The sequence below is a fragment of the Heptranchias perlo genome, chromosome 20, assembly GCF_035084215.1.
Source record: "Heptranchias perlo isolate sHepPer1 chromosome 20, sHepPer1.hap1, whole genome shotgun sequence".
NCBI classification, from domain to species: Eukaryota; Metazoa; Chordata; class Chondrichthyes; order Hexanchiformes; family Hexanchidae; genus Heptranchias; species Heptranchias perlo.
Window position 1 is genome coordinate 38,908,571 of NC_090344.1, and position 15,355 is coordinate 38,923,925.

Here is a 15,355-nt window from a genome sequence, read left to right on the forward strand (position 1 = left end):
AGACTCTAGGGGAATCAAGGGATATGGGGATCAGGCGGGAAAGTGGTCGAAGATCAGCCATGATCTTATTGAAAGGCGGAGCAGGCTCGAGGGGCCGAATGGCCTACTCCTGCTCCTAGTTCTGATGTGCTTATCAGTCACCAAGGGGAACTCTGAATACGTTTTCTTTCCAATTATCAAGATTCCCGCTCCACCCCACTTCCATTACAGGAAATGGAATCTGAAGGTAAATCGGATTGAAAGGTTCTGGGATATCGAGGTGGGATTTGCGACAGTAAAATGGTATCTTGTGCACATTGCAGTGATAAATGGGGAGAAATCACCTCGGAATTTGCTGAAATATGGAAGCGGACCATGGCCCAAGGTCTTTTGGGATCACACCGGTGTGTGACTGACACCCGCAGGGCAGGCTCTCTCCACACTTACCCAAAGCCCGAGGGCCAGGGCAGAGGCAGGACTTTGGAACCCCAAGTGTGCGAAGGGGTAACACTGAAGCCTCACTAGTGGAGAAATGATCGGCCCGCCTTTGCTTTACGTGTTTTTAAAAAAAATCTGAGTCTGAGGCTTTGAGCGTTTCTCGGATTCACAAAGCTTCTCCGCGTGGCAGCAGTCTGAGCCTGGCCACCAGATGGCACTGCTCTCCATCCCTTTCACAGCAGCAAACCTCATCGAGATGAATGGGGGGCAGCCATCCCAATTGTGCTTTCAGGGGGGTCGAATATCCATGGGTGAATGACAAAGAAATGACATTGAATGTACAGCACAGAAACAGGCCATTCGGCTCAACTGGTTCATGCTGGTGTTTATGCTCCACTTGAGCCTTCTCCCACCCTGCTTCATCTAATCCCATCAGTGTATCCTTCTATTCCTTTCTCCCTCATGTATTTATCCAGCTTCCCCTTAAATACATCCATGCTCATCGCCTCAACTGGTTACGCCCATCCCGATCTGTAGTAAGAGAGACTTTGACCTGCGAAAGGACTTTGAGAAGTTTATTGCTCTAACAAGGCAATCACAGTGTTGGCAAATCTCCCTCCTGCCTGGCTCCTCCACTACTTCTTCATCAAACCTGTGGAGAGTGAACGTTGCTGGGCTATTGGGCTTGTGGGCCTCACCACCAGCACATGTCTGAGCAGCACATAGTCCTAACAGGAGGTTCCCCACCCGCAAACCCCCCCACCACCCCTACCCAGCCAGAGCTCCACCCCCCCGCCCCAGCCAGAGCTCTGCAAACCCCCCCACCCAGCCAGAGCTCCGCGCCCCCGCCCCAGCCTGAGCTCCGCCCCCCGCCCCCCCCACCCCGAGCTCCGCCCCCCCACCCCACCCCGAGCTCCGCCCCCCCGCCCCCCTGCCCCAGCCAGAGCTCCGCACCCCCATCCCAGCCAGAGCTCCGCAACCCTCCCCGCCCCAGCCAGAGCTCCGCCCCCCGCCCCAGCCAGAGCTCCGCCCCCCCGCCCCCCCCACCCCGAGCTCCGCCCCCCACCCCACCCCGAGCTCCGCCCCCCCGCCCCCCTGCCCCAGCCAGAGCTCCGCACCCCCATCCCAGCCAGAGCTCCGCAACCCTCCCCGCCCCAGCCAGAGCTCCGCCCCCCGCCCCAGCCAGAGCTCCGCCCCCCCGCCCCAGCCAGAGCTCCGCACCCCCATCCCAGCCAGAGCTCTGTAACCCTCCCCACCCAGCCAGAGCTCCGCCCCCCGCCCCAGCCAGAGCTCCGCCCCCCCGCCCCAGCCAGAGCTCCGCACCCCCATCCCAGCCAGAGCTCTGTAACCCTCCCCACCCAGCCAGAGCTCCGCCCCCCCGCCCCAGCCAGAGCTCCGCACCCCCATCCCAACCAGAGCTCTGTAACCCTCCCCACCCAGCCAGAGCTCCGTCCCCCCGCCCCAGCCTGAGCTCCGCCTCCCCGCCCCAGCCAGAGCTCCGGCCCCCCGCCCCCCACCCCAGCCAGAGCTCCGTAACCCCCCCCACCCCGAGCTCCGGCCCCCCGCCCCAGGCAAAGCTCCGCACCCCTGCCCCCCCATCCCAGCCAGAGCTCCGCACCCCCGCCCCCCCATCCCAGCCAGAGCTCCGCACCCCCAGCCTGCCAACCACCAGGAATCTGCACGGTTCCACTTTCCAGCAGGAGTCTTGGAGCAGGGATCTGATCAGGATTAGGCACCCTATTTGATTGTCCCCTTCTTAGGTCAGGGACATTTGTGACCAGTTGTAACAAGCCCACCACTGCCCCAGCTGATACCAGCCAACTCAGCAGTGACTGGGGGATCACAGGTGGGATCTTCCCAGTTCAGTACCACACCACCTGAGGTGTGTCCCACTGAAACATGATACGCAAAGTCACTTCTAGCGATGGGTTTGGCTTTCAAATGCTATCTCCCTTAACATAAAGCATTAGTGCACAGGGAGTCATTTTAACACTGATCTCAGACCAACACAATTGTAGAAATAATAAGTAGAAATGGAGCAATAAAATCAAAGTCAAGAGAACCAGTTTAATAAGATGTCAGTGAAGTCACTGCAACATAATTGCAAAGGAGAGACGTTCTCTTGCTCATCAGAGTGTCCTTTGAAATGTGTGTGTGAGTCTCTCTCTCTCTGGCTCTCTCAATCTCTCGCTCTGTCCTTTACTTTCTATTACTGTCCTCTAAGGATGTTCTCCAGTTTTTGAGAAACGTCCTTTGAAATGTGCAAATCCGCCGTTAATCCCACAGCCCCTCGGGACAGTTTCTGAGAGAAGATGATGAAGAGTCGGAGAATGACTTTCCCCTTGTGGAAACGTGACACAATTACACGGCAGCAGTGGAGGGCGACCAAAGTCAGTCATGACCTCGCTTCGGAAAAGAAGTGGGCCATTGAAACAGAACAGGCAGTGACGTTTCTCAAAAACTGGAGAACATCTTTTGAGGACAGTAATAGAAAGTGAAGGACAGAGCGAGAGATTGAGAGAGCCAGAGAGAGAGAGACACACACACACACACACACACACACACACACGTTTAAAAAGGAACAAGAGATTTTATTTTCCAACCGGTGATAGTCTGATACGGATATTTATTTTGCTGGTCCAAAATTGCTCCATGTGTTTTCCGAACTCAAGTAACTCACAGAAGCTGAGCCCAACATTCATCGTCACTTTTGGCTGTATTTAACTGATTGCATGAACAGACGTTTGGGTATCGCAACCCCGACAGGCTCCTTTAAAATAAACACTCGATTTTGTTTTTTACCCCACGCTCTTGGTTGCACCGTGTTCCCCCTCCCCCACAGACCCAGCGGTCAAACCAACCATTCTCATGTCTTCGCCAATGAGATTGTTCCAGACCTTTGGGCAAACTGCTCAACTTAACCCGTCTACGCAACAAAGGACGGAAGAGGAAAAAAGGGACAAAGCAACCCAGTTCTTCCAACAGTCCATGTGTAATTGCCTTCCCTCCCCTCACCCCCAGTCTCCTCAGTTAAATGGTCAACCACAAATAGAGCCCCCAAATAAAGCTGGCACGATGCCTCCTTCACCTCCTAAAGCAGTGCTTTGCTTCATGGAAATCACGTTCAGTATTTATTCGACCCCCATCAGTTCCACCACCCTTTGCATGAAGAAGTGTTTCTTAACTTCTCTCCTGAATGGCCTGGCCATGATTTTAAGGTAGTGTCCCCCTTGTCCTGCACTCCCCCACCAGTGGAAAGGTTTCTCTCCATCTGCCCTACCAATTCCTTTCAAAATCCTAAAAACCTCAATCAAATCACCCCGAACCTTCTATATTCCAGGGAATACGAGCCTAGTTTATGTAATCTCGCCTCATAATCTGACCCTTGGAGCCCTGGTCATATTCTGGTGAATCTGTGCTGCACTCCTTCCAAGGACAATATATCCTTTCTAAGGTGCGGTGCCCAGGACTGTACACAGTACTCCAGGTGGAGTCTAACCAGGGCTTCGTATAGCTGTAGCACAACTTCCTCACCATTATATTCTAGCCCTTTAAAGAAGCAGTAGCTGCTCGCTCAATTAATCATTTTAAATCGGAGATCAATAGATTTTTGCTCGCCAAGGGTATCAAGTCCCCTCAGAATCTTCTATGTTTCAATAAGATCGTCATTAGCTGGCTGGAAGACCACTGATTAGCATGGAATTAAGCCCTCGCTCGGTGGATATCAGGCACTCGGAGCTACTCACAAAAAGTGAGAGTTCACTGTCACCATCTTCCTGATCCCACCATGGACAAAACCAAAGCCCATTAAAAGAAAGAAAGAACCTGCATTTATATCCCACCTTTCATGACCTCAGGACGTCCCAAAGCACTTTACATCCCATGAAGTAGGTTTTGAAGTGTACTCACTGTTGTAATATAGGAAACGCAGCAGCCAATTTGCGCACAGCAAGCTCCCACAAACAGCAATGTGATAATGACCAGATAATCTGTTTTAGGTGTTTGCTGAGGGATAAATATTGTCCAGGGCACAGGGGGAGAACGCCCCCTGCTCGTCTTCAAAATAGTGCCATGGGATCTTTTACGTCCACCCGAGAGGGCAGACAGGACCTCGGTTTAACGTCTCATCCAAAAGACGGCACCTCCGACAGTGCGGCACTCCCTCAGTACTGCACTGTAGTGTAGTGTTGGCCAAGATTATGTGCTCAAGTCTCTGGAGTGGGTCTTGAACCTTCTGACTCAGAGGTGAGAGTGCTACCACTGAGATAGAGGAATGGAGTTTCAGCTACAGCACCTTTCCTCTCTCCAATACAATCATGGTTCACTTCAAGCCCTGGATGTTTGACTGCATGTTCTCATACCCAGCCTCCAGCTTAAGGCTCCCAGAAGCTGTTGTCCCAAGTGTCAAAGTTTCTTCATCAGCAATATGAGACACATCATCTTTCTGTGAGAGGACAGCTGCCCTTGTATCAACCACCTTGATATTCAAGAGAGCCAAGTCCAAAGCCACCAATTTGATTGTCAACACCTTTGAGGTACATCTCAGGATTTGATTAGCTTTGCTGATCAATTTTTAAAAATTGGTCATACCTCAACCACATGGGAAACTGAGCCTCTGCTCCTGGTGCTGCACCCATGTCCTCCAGTGGGCAGTGCCATGTCCTCCAGTGGGCAGTGCCACCGTGCCAACCTTTTAAAAAAATTTCTCTGTGTCATGTGCATTTCTTCTTCCAGTTCTGTTCTTTCTCTTTGGACCTCATGTGACCTTCATATTGATTCTACCCCAATACATTTATTCCGAATATATCAAACCCTCTTACAGTCCTGTTCTCTCTTCACTTCAATGTGAGATTTCGAAGGTCTCCCGCCTGTCCACCCATATCTTTGTGTACCCGCCACCTTTACTACACCCCGTTAATAGGCACTTGTTCACATTGGGTGCCACCTATCTTTGTGTGTGCTTCATTTGTTCCATGAACTGTGGCCGATCTTATTTCGTTGGGCTGTTTCTATTAACACATTGCACCACTGCTATACATTAGGCTGCAGAATGTCGTAACCAAAAACACTTGCTCTGTTCCCTCCACGTTGTATGTGCAGTATCACTAATTCAGTACTCAGCATGAGTCGACATATTCAGGAGAGGCGGAGACTGCAGGCAACATTGTGGAAGAAACAAAGCTCGCAGTTAATAAAGGTCAACTTAATACATTTATTGTGTTTGGATAAGATTCTCATATCTTATTCTAATGTCAGCTTGGCTCAGTGGGTAGCATGTTTACCATAAGGTCATGGGTTCAAACCCCACTCCAGGGCTTGAACACATAATCTAAGCTGACAATACCGAGGGAGTGCTACACTGGGTGATTATTAAGGTGATCTTATAGAAGTCTATAAAATAATGAGGGGCGTAGATAGTCAAAATCTTTTCCCAAAGGTAGGGGAGTCTACAACAAGGGGGCATAGATTTAAGGTGAGAGGGAAGAGATACAAAAGGGTCCAGAGGGGCAATTTTTTCACTCAAAGGGTGGTGAGTGTCTGGAACGAGCTGCCAGAGGCAGTAGTAGAGGCGGGTACAATTTTGTCTTTTAAAAAGCATTTGGACAGTTACATGGGTAAGATGGGTATAGAGGGATATGGGCCAAATGCAGGAAATTGGGACTAGCTTAGTGGTATAAACTGGGCGACATGGACATGTTGGGCCGAAGGGCCTGTTTCCATGTTGTAAACTTCTATGATTCTATGATTCTATGTCAGAGTGTGCCGTCTTTCGGATGAGATGTTAAACTAAGACACTTTAAAAAAAAAATTCATTCTCGTGATGTGGGCATTGCTGGCGAGGCTGGTATTTATTGCCCATCTCTAGTTGCCCCTTGAGAAGGTGGTGATGAGCCTCCTTCTTGAACCGCTGCAATCCATGTGATGAAGTTTCTCCCACAGTGCTGTTAGGAAGGGAGTTCCAGGATTTTGACCCAGCGACGACGAAGGAACGGTGATATATTTCCAAGTCAGGATGGTGTGTGACTTGGAGGGGAACGTGCAGGTGGTGTTGTTCCCATGTGCCTGCTGCCCTTGTCCTTCTAGGTGGTAGAGGTGGCGGGTTTGGGAGGTGCTGTCGAAGAAGTCTTGGCGAGTTGCTGCAGTGCGTCCTGCAGATGGTACACACTGCAGCCACAGTACTGGTTCAGGTGGATGTTGGACATCACATGCCATTATTTGATGAAGAGTAGAAAAGAATGACTTGCATTTCGATGACGGCTTCTCACATCTCAAAGTGCTTCATGTACAATGAATTATTTCAAAGTACAGCCATTGTCGTTATTTTGGCAGCAAGATCTGACACATAACAGTGAAATGAATGGCCAATTGATCGGTTTGTGATGGTATTATTTCCAGGACTAATGTTGTCCAGGACCCCACAAAAACTCCTGGTCTATTTTCGATCATAGGCACCTGAACCATCGAAACAGGCAGGCGGTGCCTCAGTTTAACACCTGATCAGAAAGACGGGCCCCTCTGACAGTGCAGGCCTCCCTCAGTACAGCGCTGGAGGGCCCGCCTAGGTCCTGAAGCGGGGCTTGGACCCACGACCAGGAGCTGAGGGACACCAAAATTCTCCTTAGATTCTCACCCCAATGTTCATTCCTCCACCTCGAGCACCAATAAAGACAGATTAACCCGATCATTCATTTCATTGTTGACTGTGGGATCCATCCTGGCAAAATGGAACTAAAGTGTGCCATTCATTGTGGATGAAGTGACATTTAGGCACGTGTAAATAAAAGTTTTTCATTTTTGACTTGCAGATTTTATTAGACCAAAATCCACCAGAGAATAATCTGTGATTGGGGCTGGTGCCATTTGCAGAGATAAAGATAGAGCAGATCCAGGACAATTAGTTTAAGAATTTGGTGTTCCCTGAGTGAAGACGTCATGGAGTTAATTAGAGCCTCCAGTAAACACTGCTGCAGTGATTATACAGACTTTAATGACTAAAAACACTGTGCAGACACCAGATGAACCACCTGGAGGATCGAGTTTCCAGGGCTGATTTATGAAATTCATTTAAAAAAAAAAATTTCAAAAGTTCCTTTGATGGCTCAGTTGGTAAAGCAAGCATTCCACGGTGGCACGCAGAAAGGTAGATTCCCGACTCGATGTCTGGTCTGTACTGAACTAGCTGATCTTTAACTTGCCAACACTTATTATCAAAGCACACGCACATGTTGGCTACTTGGCTGATCATAAGAAAGGTGACAGAGATCTCCCCAGCAAAGGGTTGAACCCTTCGGGAGAGGAGGGAAGGAGAGTAAATTTGGAAGAAAACAGCCAAAGGGAAGGGTTAAGGTCTAACGCACTGGAGCCAGCAAGAGCGAAAAAAAAGAGAATGCCGGATAGACATGACAACAAGAATCGGTTTCGAAATCCTGCAGGATTTACACAAAAAGAGGACTGAGGGAGGTATGGAATTCCACGGTTATGAAGTTCCTGGTCTGGGAACGCCTCAAATTTAAAATTCTCATCCTTGCGTTCAAATCCCTCCATGGCCTCGTCCCTTCCAATCTCTGTAACCTCCTCCAGCCCTACAATCCTCCGAGATCTCTGCCAATTCTGGCCTCTTGCGAATCCCAGATTTTCATTACTCTACCATTGGCTGCCATGCCTTCAGCTATCTTAAGCGCTAAGCTCTGGAATTCCCTCCCTAAACCTCTCCGTCTCTCTCTCTCTCTCCTCCTTCGAGGCACTCCTGAAAACCTACCTCTTTGACCAAGCTTTTGGTCATCTGTCCTAATATCTCTTTATATGTGTCAGATTTTGTCTGATTACCCTTCTTCGAAGGACGCTTTATTACGTCAAAGGCGCTATTTTAACGCAATCTGGTGTTATTGTTCAACTCAGATAGTGGGCAGAATGTTCGATTTCGGCAGGGTATTAAAACAGGCGAGATGGGATTGACGGCCTGTTTTACACACTGCCTGATGTTCCTTTCCAATGACTTCAATGGAATGTAAAATTGGACGGGTTTTATAATGGGCGGCCAATCAGATAGCGCTTGTTTTACAAGCCCCGCCGAAATTGAATGAATCGTGATTTCCATATATTGAGGACATTGAGTGTGTTGGACAGTGTATTTGGGATTTGAAAAAGACCTGCATTTCTTAAACGCTTTTCATGACCTCAGGACAGCCCGAAGCACTTTACAACCATTGAAGTACTTTTGAAGTGTTATAATGTAGGAAACGTGGCAGCCAATTTGCACACAGCAAGCTCCCACAAACAGCAGTGTGATAATCACCAGATCATCTCTTTCAGTGATATTGGTTGTGGGATAAATATTGGCCAGGACACCAGAGAGAACTCCCTTGTTCTTCTTTGAAATAGTGCCATGGGATCTTTTACAACCACCTGAGAGGGCAGAAGGTGGCCTCGGTTTAAGGTCTCATCCGAAAGATGGCACCTCCGACAGTGCAGCACTCCCTCAGTACTGCTCTGGATATGTCAACGTAGATGACGTGCTCAAGTCTCTGGAGTGGGACTTGAACCCACAACCTTCTGACTCAGATGAGAGTGCTACCAACTGGGCCACAGCTGTGCAAGATGTCACCATACCTGTCTGGGTACTGCTTCAGCTCCTGTGTCAGGTGTTGTCTTGTGTCTTTTGAAAATTAGCATATGATCAGATTTGATGAAGGCCTTCAGTTAAGGACATGGATGAGAGTGGAATACAGGAAAACTTTTCAACCCATGAGACCTGTCTCTTGACCAGCTCATGTAAAAATCTACACCATCATAGTCTCTTCTGGATTCTATTTCTGTATAATCATTTTACTTGAAAATAAATCTGACTTAGTTTTAGCCTGAAAGTAACTGTCCAACAAGTGCGGCATTTGCCACTTTATGGAGTAGGCAGGAGAATGATGGGCAACCCACATCCTCTATGTTGCATTATACTCTAAGGGGTTTGCAGCACACTATCTCACTCATGGCAGATATGAAGAGTGCAGCTCTCGGCTCCAAGGAGACTCGCTCTGCTTATGGAAACCACCTGTGTTGTGACTGCAATGGGAGAGGTTACGAACCATCACAAAATGGAAATGGAGGCTCGAGTACAGGTGTATCCAGAGCAAGCACACCCAAAACTTGGAGAGCATTCTCAAGATATGGGCTTCAGGTCATCAGCTGGAGAAATGAGGACCTGTTGCTCGACCTCGTGCCCAATATTTGCAGGTCATGACACCAGACTTGTATTTCCTTCATGATTTGGCTTTAGAATTGGAAAATAATTATTTCTACTTGAGTCATGGGACAGTGTTATTCAACATATGACAATAGGCTCTCTGTCCCAATCAAGATTTATTTTTCAATCCTGCTTTTGACAGGTAGTGGTGTACATTCCAATCAATTGGAGACTGCGTAATAGGACTGTCTTTTCATCTTGGCTTTCAGATGGTATTCGTAAATCCCTCAAGTTTCCATTTAATTTATGATAACATGAGCTGGAAAAAAAATCACAGATTGAAACTCTGCTTTTATCATTCACTATGACGCACCCACAATTCAATATTTATTCCCTTATCTTCTTCGCGGAGTCAACTCAATGAATTAATTATTAATCACTCATAATAAAATGTTCCTTCGCCAGAAGACCGTGAAAGATTTGGCCCTTACCCCTTCAGAACATCAAGTGTGTGAGATGACAATTTATATTATATTTGGACCACCATTTAAAAAGAAACATTACAGTGCATAGATGCGTTTAAGGGGCAGCTAGAGGAGTACATGAGGGAGAAAGGAATAGAAGGATATGTTGATAGGGGCAGATGCTCCCTTCTCACTGGGCATGGGGAGTTAAAAATCAAGGCCACTTAATCAAGTTCAATGGATTTAAGCCAGTTGAGGGGTGGGCTACTTGTTCAAATGTTCCGCAAAGTGGTCATACCGGAGGGATCATCATCTAACCAGCTCTTCTCCCTCACTGTATCAAAGGGCATACATCGTCTGAAAGCAGCAGATAGTTCTTGGCAATGGTGTTGCCTGAGATTAAAAGGCATTAGGTTAGTGCACTGCCTGAGGAGACAGCTACGTGAAGGCATCATGCGCGTTTGAAGAACGAACACCCGACAGAGTAAGACCATCTTTCTCCTTCATTCCGTCTCCGTCAAACACTGACCAACATCGAATGTACAGGCCATTCGGCCCATGCCAGTGTTTATGCACCGCACGAGCCTCCTCCCTCCCTACCAGGACAAGGAGGAAGTAGGTAGGTCCGTCCTTGCAGGGGAACAGAGTTTCCAACCATCTGAACAGACCTGCCTAACAAGGGACCACCCATGGCTGCTATGGCCAGACAGCTGTCTCATAGTAGGGACAGCACAGGAGGAGGCCATTCGGTCCATCATGCCTGTACCGGCTCTTTGACAACACCAGTAAATATTGTGAAACAGTTGTTACGATTATCTGTGATTGTTTGGTGAAAGTATGGGGATTACTTCAGGTACTCACTGGGTACGAGATTGATAATCGAAGCCTGTTTCATGCTCACAAAACATTGGAATGAGAGGAATGGACTCTCACTGACCCACCGATGGATTTTCCGCCTGAATGACAAATACATAAACTAGGATCCAGCAAGCACTTAGCAGATTGCCTTTTAGGCACCCTCTTACGGAGTACCTGAGATCGGACATAAATAGTTGACCAGAGATATTGGGCACAAAAATTGTGAGGGGAGGATAGAAGGGGGGCGGTCATGATTTCCCTGGGCCAAAGTAAAATGGAAGTCAATCTTTTTGGCAGGAAACTCGATTGCTCCTACCTACTTTGGCTCAGAAATCACTGAGCTCCTCGGCAGAGGGCGAGCAATCCTACCAGCTAATACTACATCGAATGTACAGGCCATTCGGCCCATGCCAGTGTTTATGCACCGCACGAGCCTCCTCCCTCCCTACTTCATCGAATCTGATCAGCTGTTCTGTTCCGGAGGGAAGTTAAAACAAATTCTCTCAGGTGCTTCATTAAGTCATGGCAGGATACAAAGGGGAGTCTTAAAACATTAAAATAACATACACATTGCTCAAAATAGGATCCCATGAGAGAGCCAGGATTCCCCCTCCCCAAACAGCCCTCATCATCTGAAGAGACGAGCCAAATATTCCCAGGGCAGCTGGTTCAAAAGGCAAGAGGCTTAATCCAGTTCCTTGTCGTGAACACTCACTGGTATTTGTCCCCGCGTCTCATGCCAACTCGGATAGATTTTAATCCTATTTAAGTTACCATGGCGATAATCAATAGGCAGCAGCTTCTGGAACACTTCCTGCCCGAGTCACATCCAGGTAACTGGGAACTGTGTTGATCTCAGTGCTGAATGTGTGTGTTGCATCCAGCTGACTAACCCAGTAAGTGCCGTAGGGACAGTGCGATATGTGACCAAGCACGTCCTTCACAGGATGTCTTATTGCACTGTCTCAGTAATTGCTGCCATCTATTTAGCGGGATGTACGGTTGTGTGCGTACCACTTAAAAGGCCAAGGAATAACATTTTCCACTTTGTTCATCGATTTGTATTTTGCATCCGTGCTCAGCTCCACAGATTATCTGATCATTATCACATTGCTATTTGTGGGAGCTTGCTGTGCGCAAATTGGTTGCCACGTTTCCGACATCAGAACGGTGACCACACTTACAAAAAAGTACTTCATTGGCCGTAAAGCGCTTTTGGGACATCCCGAGGCCGTGAAAGGCGCTGTAGAAATGCAAGTTTTGTCTTTCGCATTTCTGAGATCCTGACATCTGCAAAGTGCTGGCAAGGCTCCGATACTGGATCATTGACAGCGAGGTCTGGGTGGGCTTTGAGTTCACAACAGAAAATTCCCCAATCTTACTCAAAAGAAAAAAAAGGCCACAGGGAGAGCTAAGCTGGGGGCTGGAAATGTCACATTGTGTTCTACGCACTGGGGCTGAAGAAGAGGAACATTGTTGAGGCAGGAGACGGATTGCTGTGCAGCTGACACAATGCTGTCGCTGACTAGGCCTCGACCATTGCAACTCAGCTGCTGGGAAGGCCTCATGCAGCCGTGGGTGGCCATGCTGTGCCTCCCACCATAGAGGCACTCAGTGCTGCTCGCCTCTATCCAACAACATGACTGAACCATGCCAATGTGGTTAAGTATCCCATCCCATTTGATAAAATTCATCTGGAGTGATTAGAAAAGTCTCCAGATGTGCGAGAATATAATTGCATGGGCCGTGACTTTCTATGATTCTAACTTTCTATGATCACCCTTGTATTTCTTCCTTCATATGCACAACACCACTTCCAAACTCAGCTTGTACCCAGCCCCTCAATGATCATTTCTCCGCATTAGCCAAGGCTAAATTGGATGCTGTCCCAATCTGCGAGGAGAAACAGAAATACTTTACAAGGTTTTAATTCTTACGTTTGATAAAGTCCCAGTCACTTTCACTAAGTGTCAGCCGTGGCTCAGTGGGCAGCACACTCGCCTCTGACTCAGAAGGTCGTGAGTTCAATTCCCGCTCCAGAGACTCGAGCCCATAACCCAGGCTGACACTCCCAGTGCCGGCTTTCAGATGAGACGTTAAAACCGAGGCCCCGTCTGCTCTCACAGGTGGATGTAAAGGATCCCATGGCACTATTTTGAAGATGAGAAGGGGCGTTCTCCCAGTGTCCTGGCTAATGTTTATCCCTCAACAAACATCACTAAAAAGCAAACAGATGATCTGGTCATTATCATATTGCTGTTTGTGGGATCTTGCTGTTTGCAAATCGGCTGCCACGTTTCCGACATTACAACAGTGACTACACTTCAAAAGTACTTCATTGGCTGTAAAGTGCTTCGGGACATGCTGAAAGGCACTATGTAAATGCAGGCCCTTTCTTTCTTTTTTTTTACTATAATTCATCTATCTTCATCCTCATATTTTACAGGGAGCCCCGTGCTGTCAAAAGGCCCCGAACCCGGTCGTTGTAGACTGTGACCTTGGCAGAGTTCAGCCAATTCAGTACAGACAGAGGAGGCCCCTCCTGATCTTTTTTTTTATTCGTTCACGGGATGTGGGCGTCGCTGGCAAGGCCGGCATTTATTGAACCGCTGCAGTCCGTGTGGTGACGGTTCTCCCACAGTGCTGTTAGGAAGGGAGTTCCAGGATTTTGACCCAGCGACAATGAAGGAACTGCGATATATTTCCAAGTCGGGATGGTGTGTGACTTGGAGGGGAACGTGCAGGTGGTGTTGTTCCCATGTGCCTGCTGCCCTTGTCCTTCTAGGTGGTAGAGGTCGCGGGTTTGGGAGGTGCTGTCGAAGAAGCCTTGGCGAGTTGCTGCAGTGCATCCTGTGGATGGTGCACACTGCAGCCACAGTGCGCCGGTGGTGAAGGGAGTGAATGTTTAGGGTGGTGGATGGGGTGCCAATCAAGCGGGCTGCTTTATCTTGGATGGTGTCGAGCTTCTTGAGTGTTGTTGGAGCTGCACTCATCCAGGCAAGTGGAGAGTATTCCATCACACTCCTGATTTGTGCCTTGTAGATAGTGGAAAGGCTTTGGGGAGTCAGGAGGTGAGTCACTCGCCGCAGAATACCCAGCCTCTGACCTGCTCTCGTAGCCACAGTATTTATATGGCTGGTCCAGTTAAGTTTCTGGTCAATGGTGACCCCCAGGATGTTGATGGTGGGGGATTCGGCGATGGTAATGCCGTTGAATGTCAAGGGGAGGTGGTTAGACTCTCTCTTGTTGGAGATGGTCATTGCCTGGCACTTGTCTGGCGCGAATGTTACTTGCCACTTATGAGCCCAAGCCTGGATGTTGTCCAGGTCTTGCTGCATGCGGGCTCGGACTGCTTCATTATCTGAGGGGTTGCGAATGGAACTGAACACTGTGCAGTCATCAGCGAACATCCCCATTTCTGACCTTATGATGGAGGGAAGGTCATTGATGAAGCAGCTGAAGATGGTTGGGCCTAGGACACTGCCCTGAGGAACTCCTGCAGCAATGCCCTGGGGCTGAGATGATTGGCCTCCAACAACCACTCCCATCTTCCTTTGTGCTAGGTATGACTCCAGCCACTGGAGAGTTTTCCCCCTGATTCCCATTGATTTCAATTTTACTAGGGCTCCTTGGTGCCACACTCGGTCAAATGCTGCCTTGATGTCAAGGGCAGTCACACTTACCTCACCTCTGGAATTCAGCTCTTTTGTCCATGTTTGGACCAAGGCTGTAATGAGGTCTGGAGCCGAGTGGTCCTGGCGGAACCCAAACTGAGCATTGGTGAGCAGGTTATTGGTGAGTAAGTGCCGCTTGATAGCACTGTCGACGACACCTTCCATCACTTTGCTGATGATTGAGAGTAGACTGATGGGGCGGTAATTGGCCGGATTGGATTTGTCCTGCTTTTTGTGGACAGGACATACCTGGGCAATTTTCCACATTGTCGGGTAGATGCCAGTGTTGTAGCTGTACTGGAACAGCTTGGCTAGAGGCGCAGCTAGTTCTGGAGCACAAGTCTTCAGCACTACAGCTGGGATGTTGTCGGGGCCCATAGCCTTTGCTGTATCCAGTGCACTCAGCCGTTTCTTGATATCACGTGGAGTGAATCGAATTGGCCGAAGACTGGCTTCTGTGAAGGTGGGGATATCAGGAGGAGGCCGAGATGGATCATCCACTCGGCACTTCTGGCTGAAGATGGTTGCAAACGCTTCAGCCTTGTCTTTTGCACTCACGTGCTGGACTCCACCATCATTGAGAATGGGGATGTTTGCAGAGCCTCCTCCTCCCGTAGTCCGTATGGATTAGCCAACTGTGTGTTTTTATTCCCCAGATTTCCTCCTCTCCTGAAGACGAGCTTTCCCTCACTGAGGTATGGTTCACCCAAACGGACACCATTCATACAAGGGCTGCATTGCTTAACTTAAACAAACTCCTTTAC